Below are 9,543 nucleotides of genomic sequence, written 5' to 3' on the forward strand. Positions count from 1 at the left end.
CAAAGGCTAGAAATACTGCCAATAGGGGACAGCTCTTCACAACCCTAATACCCATAGTGGTCGTGAGAGAATGGGGCCATGGGGCTCACTGACGCAGTACTGCCCAACCACAACTACTGAAGGAGGGAGTGTGTGGGTCACAGGCATCCTGGCTAGAGGGGAAAGTGCACAACCACAGAGTCACATAACCGCAGATGCTCTGTGCTGGAAAGAAGTCCCAAGGCCCAAACAATGACTATCCTCAGCCACTGCACAGGACTGCACAGTGCCGGGAAGCCGGCCGGGGCAGGACAACCAATGGATTTGTTAGAAAAGCAAGAGGTATAGCCACACTGAGAGTTCTTTTCCTAGACATCAGACCTAAGGACTTTTATGAGATGAGCTGAGAGTATTTACTCAGTGCCTGGAGATTGATACTAACAAGACAAAGGCAGACCAGAGAAAAAGCTGGGCGTGGTAGGGTATGTCTACTACCCAAGCACTCAGAAGGCAGAAGCAGGAAGATCTGAAGTTCCAAGTCATTATGATCTCTATGTAACTAGTTCTACTTTGTGAGAAATGTCCGCACCCACATTCCCCTCCCTGTGCCAACAATAAATAAACAGGAAGGAAGGAAGGAGGAAGGAAGGAAGGAAGGAGGAAGGAAGGAAGGAAGGAAGGAAGGGAAGAAGGAAGGAAGGAGAGAAGAAGGGAGGAAAAGGAAAGAGAAAAGAAGCAGAGCATAATGTGGTAGTACAAGCCAGCTACTTGGGATGCTGAGGCAGGAGGATTGCTTGTTCATGTATTTTAAGGCCAATCTGGGCAACAAAGGAAGACCCTATGCCCCCCCTCCAGCCTAGTGAGGCTGTCGATTAGCAGAGCGGGGAGAGACAGGAGGGTCATTGGAGGCCGCTTGTACACCAGCTCCAGGAGGGGGCAGGAAGTTGATCCATCAGACCATGGTAAATGTAAGAGAAGCAGCGAGCTGCCCAGGAGGGAGGGCTAGCCAGACCACAGAGAAACCCTGGGACCACTGGTATCCTGTCTCAAGACCACACAATGAAATCCCTTTTCTTCCCTCAGAGAAACTTCAGGATCCAAACCATACTAATTGGAAATTTTGTATTTTTAACTGATTTAATTCCAACTATTGACATATTAAAGAATGTTTAAAGACACATACAAATATTCCAAGTGAGTGAAAGAAAATTTCAAATTGTTTAAGTTATGGATCACACACATTTGTTATTTTCTGAGACAGAGCCTCAAAGTCCAGACTGGCCTGGAACTTACTCTGTAGACCTTTCTGGACTGTAATCCTCCTGCTTCAGCCTTCTACGTGCTAGGTATGTCTAGTTCATTAATCTTGGGGAATACATTTCCCTTCAATACCAGAGTGCTATGCACTTCCTTGATTTTGTCCAGAGATTTAAATAACTCAACCGGTGTAGCAATCTGGTGTCCGCTCTAACATGCCCCAGTGAGCCTGGGCCTGAGCCAGCACACCCCTCCCCTCCACTGGCTGGTTTAAGAACAAGTGCACTGTCAGTCAAGCACATGACCAGAGCTTAGCAATCACCAAGGGCTTCTGGGAAAGGGGTTCAGGTTCCTAAGGGAGGTCCTGGGAGAGCTGGGTCCTCCTGCTGTTGGGTATTTTAAATGTGAATGTGATGCTGCTGCAGTCTCAAGGCAAAAGGTGGCAGCATGGTTGGTTAGCAGGTCTCCTGTGTCAGGTGGGAGCACTGATCTCTGGGTATTCTTTTTGTAAGACAACAACAATAATGTCTTCATCATTTGAGTGACAGATACAAAGATATGGCACTTATTAATCACAACTACATGAACATATCCAGGAATGGAGGAGACTTAGAGGTTCTATGTACGTGGAATTCTACTCTGATTTATATTGTGAAATGCATATGGGTGTAGTAATCTGTTTCTGCCCGGTGTTGTTAGTTCCAAGCTGGGGTTCCTGGCTTTCGTAAGTTGAAGGAGATGAATATGAGTGTGTGTGTGTGTGTGTGTGTGTATGTGTGGATATATATATATATATATATATATATATATATGGAAATTAAGTGAGATAAAGTTTTGTAGCTGGAACACACCTGTGATACAAAACAAACTAGCAGTGATGGTTATTATCCAAATAAAAGATATACAAACGTTGCTTTAGCTATATTACAACTATGTATACACACACACACACACACACACACACCAGCCATGAAATACAAAGCAAAATGAGACACATAAAGCAGCCAAACTGCTGGAGTAATGGGAACATGCGTTGTCAGAGTTGAGACAAGAAAAAACTTAAGGAGCAGAAGAGGAATTGGAATCCTGGTTAATTTTTACATTTTTAAAATGTTCCTAACTTTTCAAATTCCCTGCCAAAATATACTGCCTGCATAGTCAGGTAAAAAGTCATAAAAACACACCGTGGAAATTTGAATGCATGATTTAAAGAAAAGCAGCAATCAAAATGCCCACAGCAATATTGTCTTTTTATAAAGTAGAAAACTTGGTAGCTTCCTAACGTGGGGTTGCTCAATAGATCAGGCTGCATTTGCATTACACAGTTGTTAAATGGTTAAGGACTGTGTAGCAACATAGAAAAATGGATACATTAATGGCTTTGTTAGTGGTCAGACTGGAGGATTCTTGGATTCTCATCCTATTTATAAGTTACCATGATTTACTACAATATTGTTTTGTAATAAAAAGTTAATGAAATAAAAAGAAAATAAGTGTAAAATTCGATCAGACCGTGTGTGACTTCGGGGGTCGAGTCTTTTTCTCTTGTGGTTGTAGCTGAAGGACGGAGCTGTTTCTCACACCCCAGGCAGGTCCCCAAGGCTGGCTCTCTTGGAGGCCAGAATGTGGAAGACATGGTTCTTTGGTTTACCCAAACCACGTGACCACTCACCGGCTTCATAGTGGGTTCTGGGGCTGTCTTCCTCTGCCAGGGATGCTAAGGCAAGGGACCGGGACCGGGACCGGATGTGGTTTTTCCTCTTTTCACTGATATTTGGCGCTATCTGTGAAAGGATGCCACTCAAAGAGAAAAAAATATGATCTACAGAGTCTGTATGGGGTCCCCAACTTTTGCATACAGGTGAAGAGGATTTACTCCCCGGTTTAGGGGTTCCTGCTATAATTTAGTGCCACATTAGGCAGGCCCAGAACTAAAGCCAAGAGACCTGTGAACTAACTCACTTTCTACCCAAGGGACAGGTGCTCATGGTGCTCTTTGGGGGGACAGCATCTGATCAGAAGGGAGCCCCTTCGAAGTGTCCTGGCAGGCGACAGAGGGCTCTGTGGCCTCCTGCCACAGCGCCCCGGCCTCCTCATTTCCTCTCCCCTGTGGGGCCATCTGTAACCGGGCGGGGAGGGGCGGGTCCTGGGTGTCGCCACGCACAGGCGGGTCAGCTGCGTCCAGTTAGCGGGGACAGGCTCCGCACGGAGTTGGGCGCGTAATGGGGACCATGCTGAGCCTAATGGGAAGCAGCCGCAGCGCGGCGGCCAAGCCCCTTCCCACGGGGCCCGAGAGCGGCCGAGATAAAACGCAGGAACCGCGAGAGGCGCTTTGATTCCAATACGAAACAAATTATTCCTCTCGGAATGGAAGAAAATCAGTCAGGGCGGAATCTCACGGCCGTCATTCCTCCCTGCCAGCCTCCGCCGGCGGCCCCGGGGCCTGACGACCTGCGACTCTGGGCAGGAACCGTGCGCTCAAATCTACAGCAGATCAGGGGATGCCCCAGATCATCTTCAGGGCGGCGGTCTCCAAGCTTGGGCCCATCAGAAGGGGCCAAGTGAAGTTTGAAGTGCTGGGATCCAACCCCAGAGTTTCTGGCTCTATAGGTGGGGTGAGGGTGGAGCCTCAGAATGTGCGGGGTGGGGGATGGGGTGCGTTTCCAGGTAATTGGGCCTGTGGTATCACTTTGAGAGCCATTTGACAGATGAAAACAGGTGAGCAGCTTGGCCTCTTGGGGGAGCCACTCCACCCCACCCCGCCCCCATACCCTAGGGGAAGCAATTTGTCCAATAATCCCGCGCGAGACACACACACACACACACACACACACACACACACAAGGGTTCACCAGGAGATAAATAAACACATAAACATGCCTTGTTTTATGAGTTCCTGATGAAGGTTGACCCATGACACTTGTCCCTGCAGCCTGTGCCCAGGTGTTAGCAACTGAAAACTTGAACGTCCAGGGTGATGTCTCATTCCAGATATACAGTGACTTAGAGAAGGTTCCTGTTCTGTAGTTATCCTGTCTCCTTGGCCACAAGTAACTTCAGACAGGAACAGTTTTGGGATAAAGGTGGGAGTAGGGTTCTGGCAGCAAACTGAAGAGTGGCAATTCTTTTTTTTTTTTTTTTAAAGATTTATCTATTTATTATATGTAAGTACACTATAGTCGTCTTCAAACACATCAGAAGAGGGAGTCAGATCTCATTACGGATGGTTGTGAGCCACCATGTGGTTGCTGGGATTTGAACTCAGGACCTTCGGAAGAGCAGTCAGTACTCTTAACCGATGAGCCATCTCTCCAGCCCAAGAGCAGCAATTCTTGCCGAGGTTTGTCAAATTGGAGCTGTACCTGGCTTCTTAGAACCTGCTCAGGTTTCTAAAAACTTGGCAATACCTTGGATGTGGGGTCTCTGGGAAGAAAGGCTCCTCTTTCTTCATTCCCCATAATTCTCTGCTCGCCTTACCCTCTCCCTTCCTTGAGGAGGGGAAAGAGCTGGTAGCTGAGGAGAGGCTGGATCCCTTTCACCTTCACCTGAGGGTCCTAGTCTAGAGTTCAGGCAACTCTTGAGGAGATATTTCTCTTTTGACCCTAGACCCAGCATTTGGCATTTTTGACACATCTGATGGTTGGAGAACAACACTATCAGGGAGGAAACAGAACAAAACTGACTGGAGTGATGTTCCTTCAGCATGCCACGAACTGGGGAGGTCTGGATCATTGTTTCTAAGCTTGAATGGGGCCAGTCTCTTCTGTGACCTGAAGGCAGGGAGATGGTTAGACACACTTTCATGGGCATCCTGAAGTTTGGGACTGTGGATGGAGGCAAGAGAGGTCCAATGCTGTCCAATTTGGAGAGAGTTTGGGAATGCCCTACAAGACATTCCAGAAAAGCACAGGGAATAGTATGCCTGAGATCTTCAGAAAAGTATGTTTCTTTAGGAATTTATCACACCATTTAAGAGATTTGGAATATGCCAAATGTGAATAATCATGGCATTTAAAATTTAGATCAAGATGTAAGTCTCTAGATGGAAAATCAGCTATGTATAAACCATCATTTTAGCTATCTATATTTTATTTTTATGTCTATGGATGTTTTGCCTTCCTATATGTCTGTGCACCATCTATGTGCCTGGTGCCTGAGGAAGCCACATGAGGACATTAAGTCCCCTGAATCTGGAGTTTCAGAAGGTCGTGAGCCACCAGGTGGGTGCTGAGACTCAAACCTGGATCCTCTAGAAGAGCAATCAGTGCTCTTAACCTCTGAGCCGTCTCTCCAGCCCCAAATCATATTTTAATAACTCTCTTAAAATTGGTTATTTTGAGTCTATGTATGTTATTAGGGAATGGCTAAATTGACTATTGTTCTGTCTCTGGTTTTTGTTGTGGAACTCAATTTCTACTCTATACTGGAATGGACAGGGTTACTCTAAAAGCTCCAGGTGTCCTGTGGAGTCTGGGAACAGTCATTTTAAAGCCACCTAAATACTCTTAGACATCAGCTGGGCTCGGAAACTCTTGAGCAAGCGTGTTAGTTCCTTTATTATTGTTAATGATAAGATACCATGATAAGGTAGCTGACAAAGCTTAAGGTAACTTAGAAAATGAAAGCGTTTAACTGGGTTTACAATCCCAGAGGATTAAAGTCTGTGATGGTAGATGGGAGCATGAGCTGCCTGGAACAGTAGCTGATCTAAACAGGAGACAGCTGACAGGCACTGAGTTTGGCCTGAGAATTTGGAATCTCAAGTTCATCTCTGGAGACACACCTTCTCCAACATGGCCACACCTCCTAATCCTTCCTAAACAATTCCACCAACTAGGGACCGAGTATTCAAACAGATAAGCTCATAGGGACTGTTCTCATTTAAGCCACCACAGCAAGTACATGATTCGATTGGTTCCAGACTAATAAAAATGAGAGGTTAGGGGTTGCCTGCTTGCCTGCTCTCCAATGAGTACTAACTGATCTCTACCTTCTGGAAGGACTCACAGTCAGACCGCTTTCCTCAACAACACTTCCAGTTGACAGAACCAGGATAGCACCTGATCCTGCTGGGCCAATTAGATCCTCTCAAATAGGTGAATGGAATTGAGGTTCATCTCTTGCACAGAGCAGAGGAAAGGACTGACCAGAGTAGGGAGACAGGTTAATTTATTTTTCTGCTACTGGGAATTGAACTCAGGGCAAGGGAATTCCATTTGCTACTGAGCTATCTTCCCCGTACCTTTTAACCTTTTATTTTCAAAAGGGGGTCTCATCAAGTTGTCTAGACTGGTCTTGAACTTGCTGCATAGCTCAGGTTGGTTTTCAGCTTGTAGTTTTCTTTCCTTAGCTTCCCAAGTGAATGGGATTATAGTTGTGCATCACCAGGAACAGCAACACAAATCCATTCTTTTCTGAAGGCGGGTTCTTCCTGGCTGCCCTGAAACCTATATATAGACTAGCCTGGCATTGAACTTACAGAGATCCTCCTGCCCCTGATTCCTAACTGCTGGGATAAAAGGTATGTGCACCATGCCCAGCTACAAATTAACTCTGAAGACCCTTCAGCCTTTCTTGGAGTCTTTTAGGTATTCTGACTGGGGTTCCAGGATCATCTACAAATACCCATCTTCTACCTATGGTTTGGTTAAGTCAGTTATAGCAGGTTTATATTTCTTTTGACCAAAGTGACCTGTCATGTACCAAGATGAGACAGCATAACCAAAGTTCACAGAAACAAAATATGCATTTACCCGACACACACACACACACACACACACACACACACACACACACACACACGATCTTGGACTCAGGAATATCTATATGGTTCCAGCAGAAAATTCCTTGGAATCTCTGATTTCCAGGGAGAACTTAGAAAAAACCCTCAATTTTCTGCTCAAATAGGAACAGTTCCTGATGCAACTGTGTGTGCTTCGTCAGCCCATGGAGGAACTATGGGCTCCAGGGTTGTGAAGCATCTCTAGAGACCACCTCTAAAGAGCTGGGCAGAGTGGCTCATGCCTCTTATGACAGTACTTAAGTCACAAAGAAGCCGTGGGTTTAAGGCTAGGATGGTCCATGTAGCAAGTTTCAGGCCAGCCTGGGTTACAAAGTGAGACTTTGTCTCAACTCCAACCTATGCATGTATGTATGTATGTACGTATGCATGTATGTCCTATCTATGTACCCATGTGTCTACCCATATATACATATATATGTGTGTATCAATCTATCTATGTGACTATTAATCTATCTGACTTAAAATCTTTCTCTGTGAGATTTGTGTGAGCGTGTGTGTGTGTGTGTGTGTGTGTGTGTGTGTGTGTGTGTTTGTGCGCGCGCATTTGAGATTACAGGGCTAGACCAGTTGGGTTAAAATTGTTTTTGTTGTTTTGTTTTGAAGATAAGGTCTTGCCAAGGGACTTTGCTCTACCGTGATGTAGCCCAGGATAGCTTCAAACACATGGCTCTCCCTGCTTGAGTTTGTTGCATGCTCAGATTTTATCACCAAACTTGGGTCTAAATTAAAGTGATTTTAAATGATGCCCAGTGTGGAGGCACACGCCTTTGAGACAAGCACTTGGGAGGCAGAGGCAGACTTGAGCATGAGACTGACCTGATATATATAGTGGGTTCCTGTCAAGGACACACAGTCAACACTACATAGTGAAACACTGTCTCAAAACAAAAACAGCAAATATAAATAATATTTTTTTAGTCTCTTTCCAAGAGGGAAGTAGTGTTCTCCTTATCTTTCCCCATCTGGGAGATGGATTTTGGAAGATATTTTGTATGTCAAACCAATAAACCCTACTTTCCCCCCTTCTTTTGATTGATTTATTTATTTTATGTATATGAGTACACTGTAGTTGTACAGATGGTTGAGAGCCATCATGTGGTTGCTGGGAATTGAACTCAGAACCTCTGCTCACTCTGGTCCAAAGATTTATTTATTATTATTTGTAAGTACACTGTAGCTGTCTTTAGACACACCAGAAGAGGGCATCAGATCTCATTATGGATGGTTGTGAGCCACCATGTGGTTGCTGGGATTTGAACTCAGGACCTGAGGAAGAGCAGTCAGTGCTCTTCTGAGCCATCTCTCCAGCCCTCTTTTGATTTTTCTTTTTTTGTTTTTGTTTTTTTGTTTTTGAGACAGAGTTTCTCTGTGTAGTCCTGGCTGTCCTGGAACTCACTCTGTAGACCAGGCTGGCCTTGAACTCAGAAATGTGCCTGCCTCTGCCTTCCAAGTGCTGGGATTAAAGGCGTGCGCCACTACTGCCCGGCGTTTTCTGATTTTTCAAGACTGCGTTTCTCTGTGTAGCTCTGGCTGTCCTGGAATTCACTGTGTAGACCAGACTGGCCTCTCTGAGATCTGCCTGCCTCTGTCTCCTGAGTGCTGGGATTAAAGGTGTGTGCCACCACAGCCCAGATAAATGCCTGCTTTTATTGTGAACATAAAAAAACAGAACCCAGAAAAGCTCAATCTTTCTGGAATATGTCAGACATAATTTCAAGCCAAATGTGTCTTTCCAGCCTGGCTCTCTGAGCTGGTGAAATGAATCAGATCATTTGCCTTCTGAGCTCTAGATAATGCAAACAGAAAGTGTGTGTGTGTGTGTGTGTGTGTGTGTGGCAGCAAATGTGCCTTTTATTTTAGAAACAAAAATATCATTTCTGACCCAACAATAGCCGGATCCCTGTGAATGAAGGGTTTGCATATTTTCCTGTTTTAACAGCCCAAGCCCAAGCCTGATTGTCAGTAGGTCATGAGCAGCCCAAGGAGTGTGTTGGGAACAACTGCCTGAGCCCTGAGAACTTCTGCCCGGCTTCGTGCCAGAATTTTGGCTTCTGCTTAGCAGTAGTGGTGGGGTCAGGAGTTGAGGGAGAGGGCAACTGCAGGGATCCTAAAGCCATAGCCACTGCCAGAAGCAGCAGCTATAGCTGGTACGGAGATAGAGGCAGAAGAGTGCTAACTATTACATGGAGTTTTCTTTGTACAGTCACCAGGCTAAGAGTGTAATTAGGTACTCGACGTAGAAGGCATTGATAACGGAATTTGTACACAGCAGTTCAGAGAGCACAAGTAGCTCTCCTGAGGGTCAAGTGAATGAATGCTTGACCCGTAACTCTTGCAAAGTATTATATAAACCCAGCTCACAAACACTGTTTAGCTTTCAGTTTACCTGGCTTCGGTCCTAGAAGCAGCATAGGATGGCTGTCCAGATAAGATGCAGATTCCTGGTGGTTTTCAAGCCACCCTTCCCATCAGACCTGTGCCCTGGGTCTCCAGCTGAGGGAGGT

Source organism: Apodemus sylvaticus, chromosome 7 (assembly GCF_947179515.1).
Source record: "Apodemus sylvaticus chromosome 7, mApoSyl1.1, whole genome shotgun sequence".
NCBI lineage: Eukaryota > Metazoa > Chordata > Mammalia > Rodentia > Muridae > Apodemus > Apodemus sylvaticus.